Source organism: Arvicola amphibius, chromosome 6, assembly GCF_903992535.2.
Source record: "Arvicola amphibius chromosome 6, mArvAmp1.2, whole genome shotgun sequence".
In the NCBI taxonomy this organism is placed as follows: Eukaryota; Metazoa; Chordata; class Mammalia; order Rodentia; family Cricetidae; genus Arvicola; species Arvicola amphibius.
The window spans coordinates 27002567-27024385 of record NC_052052.2 but is presented as its reverse complement, the minus strand read 5'-3'; positions in this window follow the sequence as shown (position 1 = coordinate 27024385).

Genomic DNA, 21819 nt, shown 5'->3' with positions numbered 1-21819 from the left:
CCTGTCTTAGAACTGAAAAGAAAGAAAAACTGGATAGAAGAGCTGGGGAAGTCACTCGGGGGGAAGGGGGGGAGCTCACCTAGCGGGTTACAGTTCAATCCAACAGGCAGGGCCAGAACAGCTGCCATTTTGTGGTTGGTCCCTGGAGTGTGGGGGAGGAGTGGGAAACATCGAGAGAGGCAGCAGGGCAGAATTGGCAGCCAGGTTGGGGCCTTGTGGAACACTTCGGTTTCCTTCTGAAAACAATGGGGAACTACTTGGCCAGTTTTGAGTGGAGAAGCCATTTGAGTGATCACCATTTTGAGTGCTCTGACTTGAGCTTTGGAAGCTCCCTTTGCTCCTCTGATTAGAGGATGGGGAAGGCAGGAGTGGAAAGAAAGAAATGACCCCAATAGGTCTCTTTGTCTGGGGGGCAACCCATCCCTGCAGCTGTCATCGGGAAGGACCCCTTGCTCAGGGGCTCACACAGCCCAGCGCCTCTGAGGTATATCATTCCTCTCTTCCAGGGAGGGTTTCAGAACCCAGACTGTGATGCTTGGCCCACTAAGTTAGTCTTTGTATAAGCATCTACCGATTTCCTCCTTTCTCTTTCCGATGTTTTGTTGATCGAATTATATTCTTGACAAGTTGGGGACCTTCTGTGTTTTCCCAAACGCCACCTAAGGGTGGCAGAATGCTTGTTTGCTGGCAAAAATAATGGGAACTTGTCAGCTTCGCAAAGGAACAAAGCCCAGCATCTCAGCATCTTTACAGCCGTTTTGGTTATTGAGGCCGTTATTCTTGCTGTTCCTGCTTGGCTGGAAGAAGCCGGGTGGGGATGGGAGTGAGAAGGAAAGATGGTGGGGATCTTCGGAGTAAAACATCCACAGTTTCTTCTCGCCCACACCTCATGCTTTGTGTGATGCTAGATACACAACACAGCCTCACCAGGCCTCAGTCTCCTTACCTGCGCAGTGGGTGCACGGGCACTACCCGACTCTCTGGATGGTCGAGGAGTCAGCCACGCCTAGATTATTGTCAGGGAGATTTGTGTCTCCTATTCTCCTATTGTTTAGTGTTAAGTTTGTGTCTGGGACACTTGGATGCCACAGTGGCTGTTAACAGGTTGCTTGTCTTTCTCTCCCTAAGTCTGACAGGGTTAGGGTTTGAAGGGGAAATGTCACTCATAGGTTTAGAGGCTTGAACACTAGGTGCCCAGTCGGTGGTTCTGTTTGGGGAGGCTGTAGAATGACTGGCTGCTGCAGGCTGCCTGAGATGGACTTGGAGGATTATGATTATAGTTTAGCTCTACTTCTGGCTTCCAGATTGGTTGCATGCTGCCACGGTACAAATGGTGCAGCCAGCTATGCCTTCTCCACCATGACGGCCTGGAGCTCCCGGGGAAGCCTTCCTCTGCTGAGTTGCTTGTATTGGATATTTGGTTACAATAACGAGGTAAGTGGGTAGTGAAGAGCTTGGGTCAGGGTTATCCTATTAAATCCTCAAGGACTCAGGGTTCTTTCAGCTCCTTCATGCAAACTCAAGCCCCATCCATTACACCTACTAAAGCTCCAATCATTGCACCTACTGTCCAGATTGCAAGTGGGGGAGGGAAGGCAGAGAAGGGACCAAGGACTCTGGCCTGCTACCTTTAAGGAAGACTCCTTGATGCTGTCACACAATACAAGCACTCATCAGCTAGAATTCAGGCAACATGGTCAGATCTAGCCGCAAGGGATGCTGGGAAATGGAGTCTTAATCCTGGGATGTCTTTTTTGTCCATTTGAAGATGGAGAATTTGAACATAATGGAAGTCAGGGTGAGTGTCTATCAGTTCTCTCTCATAGGTCATCCTAGCAGAAGGAGAAGCTAGGGAGGAAGCAGAAGTATCCATATCCTTGTAGACATTCCCCATAGGCAGCCATTGTTGCTTTCTCTGTCTGCCATAGCCAGTCAACTACCTTTTCTGAAGGTACCCCACCCTCCCAGTTTCCATGGAAACAGCCCCAGCCCAGTCTGAATCATCACCCACTTAGGGCCTTTGAAGACTCTCTGCCATCTCTCCTCCCAAGTTCATTCCAGTCTATAACTGAGATCCAATGGGGCCCTAACTGCTCTATAGGAGAAGCATATCCCCTCCTGAGCTCAGCTGGAAGTCAAGGCCCCCAATGTCAAGTCCATTCGCTCATCTGTTTCCAGCAGTGGAGTGGAGTAGACAGACAGTCTTCCTGACAACTGAGTATGCCCTGGTCTTCTGATTTCTGTTTTTTTTTTTTTAAAGATTTATTTATTTATTATGTATACAACATTCTGCCTCAATGTGTGCCCACAAGCCAGAGGAGGGCGCCAGATCTCATTACAGATGGTTGTGAGCCACCATGTGGTTGCTGGGAATTGAACTCAGGATCTCTGGAAGAGCAGTCAGTGCTCTTAACCTCTGAGCCATCTCTCCAGCCCCGACCCTTTCTATCTTTCCTTCTTGGAAAACTTCTGACCATGTTTTAAAACCCATATCCAATTCTCCCCATGAGGTCTTAGCGATTGTGCTACTCATTTGTCTGCGGCTCCCTCAAATCCCTTCCGTATTCTCTCCTCCTCCATTCTTCTTGGGAGTGCTCGACTCCACAGACTATTCTCAGAGGCTCATGGAGGGCCCCTATGGATGGGCTGGTGACAAAGGAGGTACTAGCAGGAGTCTGGAGGGTGGAAGGGAGGGAGACACTAGAACACTCTCACTTGTGTTTCCTGGGACAGACCCTGATGGCAGCCATCTTCTTCATGCCCCTGTGTGATCCCCGGTTCAGACAGCGCCCCCACTCCAAGTCTGACTCCATGCGTGATGACCCTAGATCGTGGGCTGTAGTGAAGACATCCTTCTCACCAGCTTTCCCTTCCTGGGGTGCTGGTGGCTTCCCACTGTTGCTGACTCAGAGGTGACATTAATTTGGCCTCTCAATTCTTCGATCACCTAGCTAGTCAATCCCTTGCGATGCCCACTGTGTGAAACACGCAGGGCGGTTTCTGCTTTCTTTGCTGGACCCGAGTGCATTCATGTGCTCGGCTCCTGAGTCTGTGTTCAGGCAGGGCTGCCAGATGGATGGATACTGATGAAGGCTGGACTCTCAGCCCGGCTTTCCCTAGCTCCCTGGTCCCCTTCTACCACTGTATGCGCTGTGCTTACTCCTTTGGGATGTGGAATGGGACACTGACTCCAGCCCAGCCACCCTGCATCCCAGGCAATGTGGATTCTGCTTTGTGGCTGGGCAGAAAGGAAAGGGAAATAGGCCAGAGCTGGGAGGATGGCTCTCCCTTGTCTCCTCTTATTTTAAACTCAAGGCCTTGTTTCTGGGGTCAGGCAAGGATTTATGAGTGTGTTTAGGCTGCGACACGAGGGGACCGTGGCGAGAAATGTTCTCTGTCACGCTCTGCAGACCTTTGCAAGGAGGCAGCTGGAAGCAGGAGAGAGGTTTTCCTCACAGCCTGAGCCCTACGGCCCTTTAAACACAACCTAGAGACACTTTGCTTTTGAGAGGCGGGGCTTGTTGGGGGAACACCAAAGTGCTCCCAGATTTGTATGCTCTGAAGACAGACCAAGATGAGATGTTTAAGCTGGATTTAAGGTTTAAGGTGGATTTGAATGAGACACCAGGAGGGACTTCCTTCTTGTCCATGAGGGTGAGATGCCGGGTCCCCAAGGACATTGTCTCTGCCAGTCTCCTCAGCCTCAGAGCCGCATGTGTCTTGACTATGCCTCAGGGCCTTTGCACTAGCTCTTCCTCTGCCTCCCTGCTCTTTCTCCTTGTTATTGGGCCCTTCTTACCCTTCAGACCTCACAATTCCAGTTGTCACCTCCTCAGGGAGGTCTTCCCACTGCCTGGGTTTGTTTTATTAACCCACACAGATCAACATCTGCCACATATTTCTTGATTCCCTACCTGGTCATTACGTGTCTGCACGCACAAGAATACCAGTCCACCAGCTTTAGGAATTATATCTAGAGAGTTCTCCCACCAGTTCCTGCCACACAGAACAGTAGCACACCAATATGGATGTAATGAGTAAACCAGTTGTTTTAGGGGGTACCACAGCTGGCATGGCCCAGAGTGGCCCTGGCTATGCCTAGTTAGGAGGAGCCTGGCAAGTTCAGCTGGGGTAGAGGGTGAGGAGAGCGTGGGACTAGTACCTTACTGACCCGTGTCCCTCAGGATTCCACTTAGCATCATTAGGTGAGCACCAGGCCTGGTGCACGGCCCCAGGCTAAGTCCCTGTTCCATGGCACTCACGTGACAAACCTCCTGGATACTGGGCTGATGTCTAGGCTTGTCTGGGTGGCATGTGAGCTGCTGAGGTGGTGCATTGAGGTTGTCTGAGTTGGCCTCACAGTGGAGGCTTCAGGGCTTTGGGCACCAGGAGATGGCTCGCTCCCAGGTCAGGCAAGAATGGCTGTGCTGGGGCTGCCAAGGACCTCACCTCATAGACGGACCAGCACATGCTATAGATGTTGAGAGTGTAGACTGAGAGCCAGGTGCCTGGATTCCAATCTGTGGTTAATTAGAGGGTGGTTCACCTGCTTGTACCCTACTTTCCCCGTTTGTAGAGGTGATGATACCAGACCAGCGCCTTCTTCGAGCTTCTGTTCAGATCTGGAGGATGTGAGGAGCCCCCAGGATGCTTGCAGCCCTGCACAGGCAGGGAGGTTAGCATCGTGCGTAGGGGCTGCTAACAACAATGACTACTGTTATTTCCTCTCTCTTGGTGCTATGCCTGAATTACAGCCCCACTTCCAGATGAGTAACCTGGAATTCCAGTCTCTGGGATGTCAGACTGAATCTTTGTTTTCAGATGGGGTCTTAAATAGTGAGTGTGGAAACAAAGCTGTTGGGGGTCCTAATCCAATGGGACTGATGTTAGAAGAAGGGGTTAGGGCACTAGGTGGGGGCACGTAAGCACACAAGCACACAGAGAACTGGCCACCTTCAAGTCAAGGGCGGAGGCCTCCCCCGAAGCAAGCCTACATCTTGTTATTGGATAGCATCTTCACAGCGATGGGACCATGGAGTCTGGACTTGACATGGCTTGTTGGGAGGGAATAGGTTGTGATGTCCGGAAGACACTGGGTTAGGTTAGGAGTGCCCCAGTCTGAGCTGGGTGTGGTGCAGGCGCACAGTGCGGCTGTGCAAACATGAGGACCCAGGTAACTCATGTACTCGTGTCAAGGCTAACCATAGAGTGTGCCTGTAATTCCAGCTCTCCTACAGCGAGATGGGGTGGGCAGAGGCAGGAGAACTTCCCAGAAGCCACCAGGCCAGCCAGCTTATCGTATGTAGCAGTGAACAAAAAGAGATACGGTCTTCTAAAAAAATAGAAGCTGAGGACTAAGCCTTGAGATTGTCCTCTTGACTTCCACACATACACGAGTGTACCCACGCATACACACACACACACACACACACACACACACACACGCATAAGACAAACACAAAAAATAAAAAGATCTCAGGCTCAGAAATCTGGCTTGTGTCCTCCTCCCATCTAGTCCTAGCTGTCCCCACCTCACCCAAGAAGGGGTCACAGTGCCATCGGAGGCCACTGTCTGGGATTTGCTCACCGGGTTAGAGCTGAATTAAGGAGGTTGAGATGTTGTTTGTTGACAACACAACAAACAAGCAGGGTGGCCCCTTGCCTGGGCTCCTGGGCAAGCACAGTTTGTGACCCTGGGCCCAAGCTTGGCTCTTTGCAAGCTCGATCTTGGTCCATCTGCTTCAGCCACAGAGGCAGTGAGGGAAGAGGCAGACTGCTGTCTCCTCACAACCTTCTGGCTGGAACTCCATTCCATCACTTCCAGGTGATGCTGCTGGACAGTCAAGACACAGATGGAGACAGCTTTGTTTCACAGATGGGAAAACTGAGGCCCGAGAATGTCAAGATAGTCCTGGATACTCAGGATTGCCAAGTGTCTCGAGCAAGGGTCCCTTCCACAAAAGTAAGCTTATCATCCATCCTTCTCCTCCCTCTCTTGTCTTTAACGCCAATACTGGAGCCTTAAATACTCCAAGGTTAGAGCCAATCCTAAAGAGGCAGGTGAGAATACGCCCAATTGATTGGAGCAAGACAAGTCTAAGGCGGAGCCAAGCGGTTGACTGACGGCAGGGCCAGCGGGCCACGGGCCAGCGTTGAGGCTGCAGGCGGGCCAGGCCCTGGCTGGAGGGCAGGGAGTGCAGAGGCTCCGGAGCAGCTGGTCAGCCCGAGGCCTTTGGCAGCCCACAGTGGCTCCGCTCAGCTGGTGAAGTGATGTTCTCTTCTGATTGAGCTAATTATGCTGATTGAATTTCCTCCCTCTCCCTTCGGAGCCTCGTCTGCCGCCTCCTCTCCTGTCTCTCCCCACCGCTCCCGGTAGAGAAAGAAAGGGAAGGTTTCCTTAATGTGACTGGTAATTGTTATGCACACAGTGTCAGATGTTAATGTTGGCCCTGATTGACAGCTAATCAGCCCATCAGCTGTACAAAAAGAGTGAATAACTCGGTAATTTGATTTCCCCTGATTCCCCTGCGTGGGACGGCAGGGAAGTCTAAATTAGCAATCAGGGAGGCTGTGGCAGATCCTGGAGGGCGGCGAGGAGGATGAGGATCCAGGGGCTGGGGCACAGCTGCGGTTGGGGGCCGTTTCCATGGTGGGGAGCCCTGCTGGTGGAGAGTAGCTCAGAGCTGCGCCCAGAACGTGGAGCGACGGTCGCATTCCAGGACTCCCTTTCTTAGGACTAGCATCGAAGAGGGAGCACCTAGGGTCGTCAATCTATGCAGTCCTCTGGAACCCCGTGGTGAGGGAGAGAGTTTCCTAGGCATCACAAAGTGGCTCTCCTCACCCCAGGTCTCTGGAAGGAGGTTGCCAGGGTTTCTACAGGGTGACTCAAATTCTTCCCATTCTGGGGAATAGGAGTCCCCTAGCTTAGCTTCTGGCAGATTCCATTCAGGTAGAATGGAATACCTGGGGATGAGGTGGTCTTAAATGAGGCCTGTCTGGTCCTCCTGGTCAGGTGAAGGGAGCATACACTGGGGAGTCACAGTGGCCCAGCGACTGTGCCAAACATTTCTGCTGCATAGAGGCTGAAGAACATCATTCTAGCTTGTGCTTCGCAGTTAGTGGACAGCTAGGACTCAAACCCAGGGCAGCTCCAGCTTCTTGCCTGCTGGGTGGGTGAGCAGGTATTTCTACTATGGTCTGACCCAGGTGGCCACTTCCTGCCCACACCTTCTGAACATGGCCATGAAGCCTGAACTCAGGACACCCCTACTCCCAAAGCACTCATGTGACTGTAGCCACACAGGTGTGTCTATATGTACATTTGTCCTTTTACAGTTGGGGAAACTGAGGCTGTGGAGCACAGACACTTGCCTGAGATCATGTTAGAAGCTATAGTTGAAGCTGGGGTCAGCCCAGACCCTCCTGTTCTGTTCTTTCCACTCTGGCAGGGGAACTGGGTGCTTTGGGATTGGCATTGGCAACAGCTCAGCATGGAGATGTCCAGCACTGGGGAGGGGGGCAACAACTCAGCATGGAGATGCCCAGCACTCCGGGGGCGGGGGAGGGCAACAGCTCGCAGTTGATCTTGGATGGTGGAGGCAGCTTAGGGCTTCCCAAGAGGTGACTGAGGAGGAGGCAGAGCCTCAGGTTTGCCACCTTGGGTGTCCTGGGAACATGGTGGTCCTAAACTAGGATTCATTCCTGTTGTGCCACAGGCACTAGCTAGCCAAGGATTAGGATTTCCCCCATTGGGCCCCAGCCTCTCTTCCAGCTCTCTGTCACCATTCCTAAGGGAGCTGGGCATGCTGACTGTGGACCCTGGTCCTGCTGTGCACAGAGCCAACTTCGGCAGAGCCTGGGTAGGGGCTGGGTACCCACCCAGATCAGGGTCGGCAAGGTTGCATCCCTGGGGGACAGCTGAGATCTCCTTTGACTCCAGTGGACTGGAGGCTGGGGGAATGCTACATCCATTCTACAGATGGCGAAACTGATACAACTCGGGTGAAGAAAGCCATCCAAGTCTGATTCCTACAACGAGGGAGCGTTCTGGCTCTGCTTTGCGCCCAGTTTCACCCTTGTTCTCCTGAGAGGCACAGCAGGGATTGAGGCACAGGGCAGGGAGAAGCAGCGGCTAGAGGTGCCGAGAGTGGGTAAGGTTCAGACAAGGGACAGGGCTTGGGCCTCAGGTTCTAGCAGAGTCCAAGGTGGCCTTGGGGGTATAAAGCAAGGTTTCATCCCAGGGAAGAATGCTGGGTGGGCGTGGGAGGAGAACGGGAGGGTAGAAAGGCGAGTGTGACCGGAATATATTATATACACGTATGAAACTAAGAACAAAATAATAGGGCTGGAGAGATGGCTTAGAGGTTAAGAGCACTGGCTGTTCTTGAAGAGGTCCTGAGTTCAATTCCCAGAAACCACATGATGGCTCGTGATGGCTCTGTAATGAGATCTCGTGCCCTCTTCTGGCCTGCAGGCAAACATGCGGGCAGAACACTGTATATATAATAAATTTAAAAAAATCTTTAAAAAATTTGTTTTAAAAAAAAGAACAAAATAATATAAAGGGAAAAGTCCATGACTTAGTTAGGGTTACTGATGTTGTGATGAAACCCCATTTACTGAAACAAACTGAAGAGGAAAAGGCTTATTTGGCTGACACTTCTACACTGTAGTCTATCACTGAAGGAAGCCAGGACAGGATTTCAGATAGGGCAGGAATCTGGAGGCAGGAGCTGAAGTAGAGGCCATGGAAGGGTGATGCTTACTGGCTTTCTCACAGGCTTTCTTATAGAACCAGGACCACCAGCCCAGGGATGGTACCACCCACAATGGGCTGGACGCTATTCCATCAATCACTGATTTAAAATCCGTCCTATAGGCTTTCCTGCAGCCCAGTCTTAGGGAGGCATTTTCTCAATAAAGGTTCCCTCTTCTCTGATGAGTCTAGCTTGTGTCAAGTTGACATAAAACTAGCCAGGGCAGTTCAAGAAACTACCAGAGCCAAGAAGAACCTAGGAAGACATGAGAACCAAATGAGCAAATGTGATTCTAAAAGGAACGTTAGGGGAAACCAAAGAAATCTAAATAAACTGAGGCTATTGTTTAATAATAATAAAGAAATCTAAATAAACTGCAGCTATTGTTTAATAATAGATTGTCAGCATCAGCCCAGCGACTGTAAAAATGTACCAATGATTTAGTAATTGGGTTAACCCAGTGTACAGAACATGGGAACCAAGTCTGTCTTTGCTGTTTTCCCATAAATCTAAGACGGTTTTAAAGGGGCTGGATGAGCTTGAAGACATAGTTCAGTTGCTAGAATACCTAGAGTCTGTGATGCCCTGGGTTTGATCTCCAGAACCGTTTAAACTAGGAGTGTTAGTATACACCTGTAATCCCAGAACTCTGGAGGTGGAGGCAGGAGGATCAGAAGTTCAAGGTCATCCTTGGCAACAAAGAGAATAGGAGGCCATCCTGGGATACTGGAGATCCGGTCTTAAATATGGGCAGGAGGCTGGGTGCGAAGACAGAATCTAAGGCCACACTTGATATCTAAGCTTCCTGAGGACGCAGTGAGGCTGCCTGAGGCAGCAGGGGCACTGAGCATCCCATGCCGCTGAATTGGCCGACACGTTTCTGACAGCCAGTGTGCCTGACCAAACAAAAGGCACCAAGCAGGGAACTGAGCTACCTCAGGACACCCGTGGATCCTGAGTAGATCCCTGCTCCTATGGAGCTCACTGTTGTGTGCATGCATTGCACTGTGTGACCATGCATTCGTGTGTGTGTGTGTGTGTGTAGGGGGTGTTAAGAATGGGTGGGTGACATCACAATAGCTCTTGCAGGACAGTGGTGGTGGATGCTACCATGGACTAAGCTCCACCTTCGGACCAGGCTCTGATTTAAGGGCTTCCCCTTGATAAACTTGTCCAATTCTCTTGGTTGGCCATCTAAAGTGGCAACCTCAACTCTCTCAGAGGCCACTCAGCTGAGAAGCAGTAGGACTGACCTGGGACCTGGCTGGACCTGGGCTCTTTTCAGTGGTCACATGACTGTGTCCTTCTGAATGGTACTGAGGCCATGGAGGAAACCGAGGACCTGCTGAAGTGGCCAGCATGGGGGACTCACAGAGTACCCACCCCGCCAGCATCATGTTCTCCTAGGGACCAGAAGGAGAGCTGGTTAGGATCCCATCTCCCAGTCAAAGCCAATGTGGCTCCCAGGATGTCACAGCTACTGAGGCTCAGAACTGCCATTAAGTGGAGCGAGTGCCAGTTCTGAGACACGAGAGATCATTCAGTCCCCTCCTTACCTTCAGCCCTTGGTGGTAAGGATGGGGGATACAGACCCTGAAAGACCTCCACCCCCACATCTCTTAGTAACATTTCCCTGATTGGTTATGCTGGCCCATGAGTGGTCCCTGAAATGGCCTGCCACACCAGAAAGGACAGCTCAACTAGAGGTCTGGACCCAGAAATGCCCACCCCCATTTCTTCCCTGGCTTCTGCCTCCACAGGTCACTAAAGGAGCCAGCTGGCGATTAGACCTCTGCCTTTGTTTCCTTGGGGATACCTGCCTGACTGGGAAGCAGAAACTCTGGCATTCTGGGCCTATGGGACCCCTCTTTCCACTCTTTGAAACTCCAGGGGCCTCATGAGGGTGACCACGTTCCAGAGATGTGTCCATTCTAGAGGTGTGCTCACCCTGACTTCAGGCTCCTCTTTCATGGGTGGGGGGCGTCTGAGGAGACCCTGCTGGCCCACTGACACTGTCTTTGGTGGCTCTTGCAGCCTCACCTGAAAGTTGGTCTCACATGCTCATTGCAGACATGAGAGACGGACACTGGAAAGGGTGGGTGACTGCCTCTCCACTGCAACCCGGAGAGCTGTGGAGGGACGGGGAATCAGGAGTTCAAGATTGGCCTTGGCTACATTTGGAGTTGGAGGCCAGCCTGGGCTACATGAGAGCTGGCCTCAAAAACCAAATACCCAAACCAAACAAAAAGCGGACCTGTACTGTAGCTTGAATTCTAATTGGTCTTAGTAATATAAACCCAGAGTAAGATATTAGGGGGTAAAAGCTGAAAGATCAGAGAAACAGAGCAGCCAGCTACTAGTTCTTACCTCACTGAAATCATTGAAATCCTCGGACTGAGTGGATTATCCTGTCTCTACAAGTCCTCAGTCTGAATGCCTTTCTACAAAACCTCAGACTGAATCTGAGTTCCTGTCTCCTCCCACTTTATAGTCCTCTCTCCACCCAGCCATATCACTTCCTGTCTCCACCTCCCTAGTGCTGGGATTACAGGTGTGAGCCACCACCACCCAACTCCGTTTCTCTTTTAGACTGACTCAATCTCGTGTAGCCCAGGATAGCCTTGAACTAACAGAGATCCCTCTGCCTCTGTCTCCCGAGTGCTGGGATTAAAGGTGTGTGCCACCACTGCCTGGCCTCTATGGCTAACTAGTGGTTTAGTTCCACACTCTGATCTTCAGGGAAGCTTTATTTGTTACAGCACAAACAAAATACCACCACACTGTACCTTCTATTCCTGAGCTCAGACAATAGTGGCATCTGTTGTCCTGTTGCCTCCTGGCTCCTATCCCTTCTCTCTCTTGGACAGGTTGAAATCTCCAGCAAATGGTCAAGTTCATGTTGAGGGCACATGTGTTCTTGTGCCTCTGCCAGGCTTGTATCCCGGGGCTAGTGATGCAGGGGCTGGGATGTTTAGTATAAACTGAGGATGGTGTCAGGCACATAGGGATGGGCTGCGTGTGGGCTGAACTAGAGGTCAAAAGTATAGGGAGAACAAGGGTTGTCTAGCCCAGCAGTGGCCTGGAGGCTTGGCTGTGTGGCTAGAGAACTTTTAAGGGGGCTACAGTGAGGCAGTCAGAAAGAGAGGATGGTATTGGCAAGTTCTGTCCTCACTCTTCTCCCTCTTTGCGGAGTACAATGCCTTGTGGGCCAGCTGAGGTCACTTAGGTAAAGGCAACCAGCCAGGAATAAGCCTTCAGGAGTCCTGGCTCAGCTACGTATAATCTTCCCTTCCAGATTAGCCATGGCCTCTGCCCCAGCCACTGTGGGTCCTGTAAGGCAGGAGCCTCCTGGAGCAGGAAGTCAAAGCCTGGGCAATATGATCAGGATGGCTGACCCTGGCTGCTGTGGAAAGAAGCCTGTATCCAACCACGCTCTCATGAAGAGAGACAGGCCCCGGGGCTCTATGTCCCTTTGTCCTTTCTATGTGACTTTGAACATTCTGAACACCACTTGAAGGTCCCCCCTCCCCCACACCGTGTTTGTGTCATCTCAGCCTTCCCAGAGCTGAGAATGCTCCCTCTACAGCCTCCGTCCTCCAGGGGCACCCAGAGTGCCTTAGAATCCCTCTTGCCCATTTAGAACTCTACACTCCCCCCCTCCCAATGTGAGCCTGGACAAACCTCTCTGGGGTTCCAGACGAGACAGTTCAACCTGCATGCTCCGAACAGCGAGCCTCCACTTTCCCACTCTTGGGGACTTTGACCTCTCCAGCTAGCTGGGGCAGGGCTTCCTACCCACAGGTCCGTGAAGATGGGATTGGGAGGTTTTGTGGGCGGGGCGCGGGGTCGAGACCATTTCCAACCCGTGTCCAGGCAACTGACGCTGCAGATGGTGGCGCTCTCTCTGAGTTGCTTCCTGAGACTGAGCTGCCTGTTTCTCAACTGCTGCGGACTACGGGCCTTGATTCGACCGCTTAGAACAGCAAGAACAGCCACTCTTGTTCCACAGAAGTCCAGTCTTCATGCACAGTGCCATGCAGTGGGAGACCGACAGGAATGCAGATGAAGCTGGAAGGGAGATGGGAAGAAGCCAGGCTTGGCAGTGTAATACAATGGTTCTCAAACTGTGGGTTGAGACCCCTTGGGGGGCGGGGTCGAATGACCCTTTCACCAGGGTCTCCTAAGACCACTGGGAAACACAGGTATTTACGTTACAATTCCTAACAGTAGCAAACCTTGTAGTTATTAAGTAGCAACAAAAGTAATTTTATGGTCGGAGTCGCCACACCATGAGGAAATGTATTAAAGGGTTGCAGCATTAGGAAGGTTGAGAACCACTGGTGTAATAGGATGGCTAGGCACCCAGTGGGCTGTACAGGATGCTCAGCCCCTCCCTTGTCTGTGTGGCCCTGGGCAAGTTCTGACTCAGTCCTTTCACCTCCTGAGTGGGCTGAGCATTAGCTATGGAGCTTCTTCTCAGAGGAGCAGGGCTCAGGAATTCACTCTGCAGGGGCAATGTTTAGGGTTGGTGAGGAACCAGTTGTGTACGGACACAAAGTTGTATGCAAGGACAAAGACCCTGTGAGAAAACCTGTTGGTTTTCTGGGGCACCTGTGGGAGGGGTTGGGAAAGGCCACAGTGGTTGGAGAAACCAGAGGAGAGGTCAGAGGCTCAGGGGCTGCCTGGCAGCCTAGTGTGGAACTCACTATCACAGTCCAGATGCTAAACTAAGGCCAGTAGGCATTGGTGTGGGTGTGGGTAGGGTTGCCATCTAATGGTACAGGGCTAGACCCCTGTGCATAATGGTGCAGGGCTGTCTTGTAAGGAGCCAGGAGGAGGCGGCCATGGAAGGGCTGGCACCCCATCACCAGGCTGGCCTTGAGCCAAGCTCATAAACCCAGTCTGGAACTCTGGCCAATTCGAATAGCAGGAGAAGTGCCTCCCCACTGTTCCAGAAGCTTCTTAATCTACCAGGGCCTTGAAGGGAGAAGCAGAGATGCCCAGAGGGGAGCTTTTGAGAGATGCTATTTTGCATCTTAATTGCATGCTAAACAGGCCCGTGGGCAGGGCCAGCTGCAGAACATTAGTAGCCACCAAACTGCGGTGACTCAGGCCATGGGGCCTTAAAATATTCATGTTCCTCTGCCTGTGGAATTCAGAGCCTGTGAGGGAGGATGCATTACTAGGAAGTGGAGCTGAGGACCTGTTGGAAGCAGCCAGATGGAAGGTGGAAAAGACGGACGGAGGTCCTGAGGCCCTCATTCTGTTCCCTGGCTCCATGCCATCTCCATGTGAATTCTACCATCTTCCTGGAAGGGCTTTGCTGCTGGGGCCAGAGCCTGCTGCCTGGGGCTCCTGTTCCTTCTGGGTCCACGTGAGAACAGAATCTAGTTTCTAGTTAGCACACAGGAGTATGGGAGTCCTAGAGGGATGAGTGGGGACACAGTGGCAGAGCAATCTGGAAGGTAGTGAGGTTGTGCTGGATCCACCCCTGTTGGCCAGTTCTTGGAAGCTCTTTGTCCTTTAGAAGAAAGAGTTGGGCCATGTGCCCACTGCCCAGAGCATCATCAGGCTTACTGGAGGGGGCTCTTACCCTGCACAGGCCTGGTACCAACTTCTGGGTGTTCCAGGCAGTAAGCGGTAACAGTTATCAGCATCCTCTATGGGACACAGGCCCCTCTGACCCAGAGGAAGCTGGCTGAGGACCCCTAGGCTCCAGGATACAGAAAGGACTGGGACTGAGGATGAGAGTCTGGGAAGTGGGGTATGTGGTCTCCTCCTCCCTACAGATGACATATGGGGGTGCAGTGGAGGGCTTAACTGATGGGTGGGTGACTCGGGTCTGGGGACTTTATCATGAGGTGTGAGAGGGTCGATGCTGTTTCCAGCTGGGCTGTTTGCACTGCCTGCTGAGCTGGCTGGCTGGGGATGCTAGGCAGAGGTGCCTGGGAGAGCTCTTGGGAAGGCAGACCTTGGGAAGAACTTCCTGAAGAAATGCCTGAGGACTGAGGACGGCCACAGGAGGAGTGAGCCAGGACATACTGCTCCTCCCAGATGGAGGAACTGGGAAAGGAGCTGGGAGCAGGGCTAGGGCAGTTCTGCTCTGCTCTGCTCAGATACACAGCTAAGTGGCTGGGGTGGCAGAGGGGCCCAAGATGGCTCTAAAAACCTTAAGAAGCCCCAATGAGGACAGGAGTCAGTGGTTGGATGGCATATCAGTGACTGAAGGCTTGGAATGGGGCGGGGCTGGGGGAGTGATGCGAGACAATTCTATATTCTGTCAATTATATTTTAAATAAATGCTGATTGGCCAGTAGCCAGGCAGGAAGTATATGTGGGAAAACCAGACAGGAAGTAGAGGCGGGGCAAGGAGAACAAGAGTATTCTGGAAAGAACAAAAAAGCAGGATGCGACCTGCACTGCTGAAAAAGGTACTGAGCCATGTGGCTAATATAGATAAGAACAATGGGTTAATATAAGTTACAAGAGTTAATAAGAAGCCTGAGCTAATGGGCCAAACAGTTTATCATTAATATAAACCTCTCTGTGTGATTTATTTGGGGGCTTAATAGCTGTGGGAACTGGGCAGGACAGAAACCCCAACAAGCAAGCCCCCATGTTACAGGGGAGTCCAGCTTCTTCACAAAGGACACAGCCTTCAGCTCTCTGCCTTCCTCCTTTTCTCATTTTCATTGGTTTTTTTTTTTTTTTTTTGTAAGTTGCCATCTTTTCCAGGCAAAGAAAAAGGCCATGCATCCATCCATAGTGGTCTAGATGGCACTTGGATCCCTGGATTCTACTGGCTCTTACTAAGAGCAACTGAAGCCTCAGAATCCAACAAAGCCCCAACCTGGACTAGGAGCAGACAGACACAGTGTGAGGCAGAGAGCAGAGACTTGGAGCACCCCTCCCCTGTAGCTTCTTCACTGTTCTCCCAGAGGTGAGTCAGGGTACTTAGTGTACAAGGAGGAGGTCTCGGAGAGATTACATAAGCTTTGCTTCTGCTCTGGGCCTTCACGCTCACTGTGTGACGTAGGCAGGCACGGTGACATCTGGTTCCCTTGTCTACAGACTGTGAGTAATGGTCTTTCTGGTTACCTGATGCTGTAGAGCAAACAGCTAAAAATCGCACACAGTGGTTATCTCAATTCTTGTGGACTGGGGTTTGGGTCCAGCTCAGGCAAGCCCCCTGCTGGACTCTCACAGAGCTGCTGCCTCAGTAGAAGGTGAGACTGGAGAAGAGTCTGCAGGATTCAACTTTTCACAGGCTGTGAGGTGGGCCTCAGGACCCTGCTGCATCTGCCAGGACTGCCCTCAGCTTCTGGAGACAGGGGCCTCTCCAGTCAGCTCTATCAGAACAAGAGCAGGAATAGTCAGTGAGAGAAATGAGGGAGGGGAGGGGGGGGGGAGAGACACTCACATGTACACATGTAAGTAGGACAGACATTGTAGCCTCTTATAATCTAGTTGTGGAACTGACAGTCTCCTTTGCCCCCTTCTCCTCATTCGATACAAGCCATTATGCCCACCCAGTCACTCAGAGGGCCCAGGAGAGGACCAAAGGACACGAGGATCCCTGGCAGCTGGAATGCAATGCTATAGGTTTTGTAGGAAACTGCTAAAGATTGTATGAGGACTTAGACTGGGGCTGGTGCCGGGTACCTGCTCATTACCCTGATGTCCTCACGGTGTATGTTGTATTCTTGGAGCCAGGCTGGACAAAGGCAACCAAAACTTCTCTCCAGTTTCTCTTGTTGCTTCAACGCCCCTTGGAGAATCATAGACCATGTCTCTATCTCAAATCTAGCCAATCACCTCCCCCTGCCTTGACCCCCCCCCCCCACTGAACATCACCGTTTTCTTTCCCCCTAGACAGCCCTACAGCATTTGAAGTTTACAGATTTCCTAGAAATAGCAATGAAAGGTGTGCATGTATGTACACACACACACACACACACACACACGTTATCTGGGAAGAAAGATTGTGATGTTTACCTCTCTGGGAAATAAACAGCTATGACTGGTGTTTCAGGATTGACACAGCTCTTTTATGTCCTTTTGACAGTTCCAGCTTGTTCCTGACAGCTACAAGATTTCTCTTCCCTCCAGAAAAATTAGGGGAGGGAGTCATGTGATGCCTTCCTACACGGAGTGCATGGCTCACGTTAAGGATGAGGAGATTATGATTCAGGGTAGCTAGGGCCCTGGTCCAAGGTCACAAAAAATGTGGAAGTGGGATGTGAGAGTCTGCACTATCTTTATCATTCACTATCCAATCCTTAGAGACATAGATTCCAGTCCCTGTGAGGGGCCACCCTCTGAATCTGGGTGCTGGGTCCAATGAGCAAGCCCTTAGATCAAGCCCTAAAGACTTTTAACATCCTCTTTCTCCAGACTGGGATCATCTCTAAATTACAGTCTACTTTACCAGCGTCTCCTCTCCCCTTCCTGCTTCTACCGCTAGGCAGGAGCTGTACTTTGGGAAGGTTCTTAAGTGGAAGGTGACAGAAATGACCCAGGATTCCAGGAGAGAAGGCGCTGATGAGATACAGTAGTTGGGCAGTAGGTGGCTAAACAAGAGCTGCCATGGAAAATGGGAACCAAAGTTTATGGGCCCAGGCAGAGCTTGACCCTTCCCCTGGAGCTTTTCTCTACCTGGCTAGAACCTAGCCCCTACCCCTCCATGGCCCTTCAGGAGTTAAACCCAGGCTGCTGCCTTCCTGCCCAGTGAGCCAGGTGATGGGATTGTGCTTAATGGCAATTTGCAAGAGTTTGGTCAACTAAAAATACGTAAGGAGATGGAAATATGAAAATGCCCTGGGAGTTTGTCCAATTGATATATTGTAGCTCAGCTAGCTGTTAACTCCACCGCAGGAGACACGGCAGAAAGAATTGCAACCAACCTTGCATTTGGGGTCTAAACCTCTGCACTAGAGAAGTTGAAGGAGTCAGTCGTGTCTCCAGGAATACCCCATACTGCACTGTCCCCCCCCATTCTGCACTGCTCCCCATACTGCACTGTCCAGGAAATCCTTCAGCTCAGGACATTTATGCTCCAGGCTCTCTGCTAGGCACTGGACATGGGGGACCATGCTAGAACGTGAGTATGGTCCATGAGTACTGGAGTCTGGGAAGGAGACTTACTGGGAAGACAAGAAGGCATTAGAGACAGGGACCTCTCCAGTCAGCTCTATCAGAACAAGAGCAGGAATAGTCAGTGAGAGAAATGGGGGAGGAGAGAGAGAGAAAGAGAGAGAGAGAGAGAGAGAGAGAGAGAGAGAGAGAGAGAGGGAGGGAGTGAGGGAGGGAGGGAGGAGGAGTGGCTTGAAAGAGGAGAGCCAGCTTAGGGTGTTCTAGATGAACAATTGGTGCCTTAACTAATTCTGGGGGCCTTGTAAGGGCACCCACTTTTCTGCTCTGTCACATCCCATTCCATTTATTAGCGGTGTGCCTTTGGGGAAATGACCTAATCATTCTGAGCTTCAAATGCCTCGCCCACAAAGGGAGACTAACCCTCTCTGCCACAGGATTCTGTGAGGTAAAGTGCCTCGAAGCTCCTTAGCAGCTGTAAAAATGTTCAGTGCCCGTGAAATGTTATGACTGCAATAGGAACAAGCTGCACCCATTCCCTTTTTCTTTCCTATGCCAAATTAGGATCAAATATCTTTGTATTCAAGGGCACCCCACTCATGGTTTGCCATTCATGGCCAAACATGGGGAGACTGTGGCCCTGGTGGAAAGGGGCTGAAATATTTGAATAGGAATTGATTGACGCTTCAAGGTGTTAGCACGATGTAGACAGGGTGTGTCTTGCAGGCTGTGTGCAAACGAGTGAGTTTCTCTGAGGAGACTCAGAAGTCACTGCAGAGGGCCTGGCCATGGCAGGTGTCTGGGGTTTGAATGAGCATGGCCCCCATGGGCACATACGTTTGAATACGTGGTCTCCAGTTGGTGGAATTGCTAGGGAAAGGTTAGGTGGTGTGGTTGTGTTGGAGGAGGTGTGTTACTGGCAGCAGGATTTGAGGTTTCCAATGGCTCATGCCATTCATGGGCTTTCTGCCTCCGGTTGTGGCTCGAGATGTGAGCTCTCAGCTGCTGCTCCAGACGCCTGCCACCGGCTGTCTTGATTCCGCCCCAGTGAACTCTGATCATCTGAAACTATACACTCCAAATAAACTTTTTAAAAATATGTTTTCTTGGGCATGGTGTCTTATCGCAGTAATGGGAAGTAACGAACACAGAGGGAAGGCTTCAGGGTTCTCTTGCTTTTTTCTCCCCCAAGGACCACCAGACAATTCCCAGTCAGAGGGACTTTGGTTCATGACTCCGATATTCCAGAACAGAAACCCAACCTAGAGAAGGACCCTGGCTCTTGGCCCTGTTCCTCCCGGTGCCTCCCTCCTTGTAGGCAGCCCTTGCCGTACATTCTTCCTGTGTGGGACCTTGCCTCGTCCAGGTGCCTGGCAACTGGCCTTGATGTGCTGAGGAGGGGCTGCCTCAGCCTGCAGTCCCCGAATGGCCTCTGTCCTGGAGGCCTTCACTGCATTCCCTTCTGCGAGGGGGTCCTGGATCCATGTGTGTGTGTGTGTTTTTTTTTTTTTTTTTTTTTTTTTTTTTTTTTTTTTTTTTTTTTTTTTTTTTCGAGACAGGGTTTCTCTGTAGCTTTTGGATCCTGTCCTGGAGCTAGCTCTTGTAGACCAGGCTGGTCTCGAACTCACAGAGATCCTCCTGCCTCTGCCTCCCGAGTGCTGGGATTAAAGGCGTGCGCCACCACCGCCCGGCTCCATGTGTTTTTTTTTCTTCAAGTTTCAACAAATGAATGAAGTTCCTTGAGAACTGTGTCCACTCCAGTGGGTCTCATTGGCTGTCCCACCTCTTGGTGTCTCCATACATCTTCTACTAAAAGGTCCCCATGGAGGAGCAGGCCCCTGGCCCAAGCCATCCCTCCAGTCCACCCCATCATTAGATGGATCACCACCACCAGGATATGACAAACAGGGATAAACACTGTTCTCAGATGCATCCTGTTCTCCATAGATGCACAATGGGAGCAGATTCCTTCCTCCTCGTGGCATACCCCCAAGCCTGGCTCTCCATTTTGGTATCCTATCACCCTAAAGTTTCTAGAGAATACTGGTGCCTGTTCCGTTCTAGATTGACAGAATCAGAATTTCAGAGGAGCATAGGTAGGTAAAGCTCCTCGGGCAATTCTAAGAAGTGTTGAGGACTATGAGTCCTTGCTTCAGAGAAAGGATGCCGCTTAGCTTTGCATCCTCAGCCACCCCAGCTCTTGAATTTTCCCCTCATGAGGTTTAGTTTTCCAGCTTCTCTTCATTCTTGTCATTGTGTACTTTGCATCCCAGCTGGTCAGCATCTCTTGAGAAATATGACTTCCCCGCTGAACTGGGCTGATAGAGCAGGAAGACCAGTCCTCCCTCGCTAGGATGTTATACCTCTAGTAATATGATTACAAATCAAATAAGCCTTTCTATTCACAGCCCTCCTACTTAGGCCAGCCAGCCTGTTCCATCCAATAACACCTCCACTTTCCTCCTTCGCTGCCAGTAACCTATGAAGCCCCATTTAAGTAGATTGAGAAGTTACTTCAATGGACACATTCATTAGGTTCCAGCTGGACTCTGCAAGGTTCTGCAGGGTTCTGTGTTATTACTGACTTCTGTCTCAACAGGTTCATTCTGAGGTTATCTGCTCCTATCATCCCTGCTTTGGGATGTTTATCACAGGCATCTAACTCCCAGTCATTGACACCAGCTCCTCTTAAATGTAAATATCAGATTCCATTAAAAGAGCATTAGCATGGGGCACCTGTAATTAATTTTCTTGGGAGAGCGAATCGTTCGGAAGTCATGCAACAGAGCAGGGCCTCACACGTGGCTCAGTTCATTTATTCTAATTGATTTATATAAGAATCGTGGGGGTATTGGGACTTGCACCTACTGACCAAGAGTGGGGGTGCCATGTGAGGCCCTGGAGTTGGAGAAGGCAGCAAGATGGATAGCTGGAGCTGAAGCCAGCGGGCGCTGAACACAAACAACATAATGGGCCAGCCTTGGAGGTGGGCTGGCCCTGGAAGCTTTTAGAGGCTCTCAGCAGCCCTTGTAGTGCACCCAGATTACACACTGAGCTATTTCACATCATTAAATCCTCCTATCTCATCCCTGGGTACCACACATGCTCTCAGCATCAGCCTGGGCTTCAAAGCAACTGCTCTGCCAAAGCAGGTGTAGCCACTGCAGCAAGCTGACCCTGGGATGCTGAGTCGCATTTGGCAGCTGTTTGTTTGCTTGCCAACCTCACAGCCATGAGAGGACTCACATCTGCTTAGCCTATCTGTTTGGGTCCCTGCTGTTGTTGGGCCGGAGGCTGGCGGCGGGTGTCACTAGTCTCCTAGACCCCTCAGTGCCATAGTCTTCCTCCTTCTGCTCTGGCCTCAAAACCACACTTCCTCATCTGCCTGCCATTCCTGGACACTAGGAACTGTCCCCCTGTGCTGGATCAGACCAGGGGACCAACCCTGCGTCTGTTCTTCTCTTGAAGCAGGAACTAGGCATGAACAAAGCAAAGCGGATATCAGCCACAGGATCTGGGTCTGTGACACCGTTTCTGGCCTCTTGGGTTTCTGATTTCTGCTCATTGCTGCAGGCCAATGATGGTCCTCTCTAGGGTCTTTTTTTTTTTTTTTTTCTTCTTGCAACAGGATCTTTCGTGTAGCCTGGGTTGGCTTTGAAGTTACTATGTAGCTAAGGATTACCTAAAACTTCTGGTCCTCCTGCCTCTTCTTCCTAAGTGCTGAGATTACAGGTGTGTGCTAGCACACCTGGTGGATGTGACACTGGGGGTAACCTAGGGTTTTTGTGGGCTAGCCAGACACTCTGCCAACTGAGTCACATCTCCTCCTCTCATCTGCTCATCTCCTGAATTCCAGTCTGAAACCCTGTCTGATACCCATGCTTTTCCCTCCCAACTCCCACCATCTGGCACCTGTACCTCACCTCCTCTGCCTCTAGGCTCCAGTCCAGCCAGGTCTCCATTTTTCCAGCCT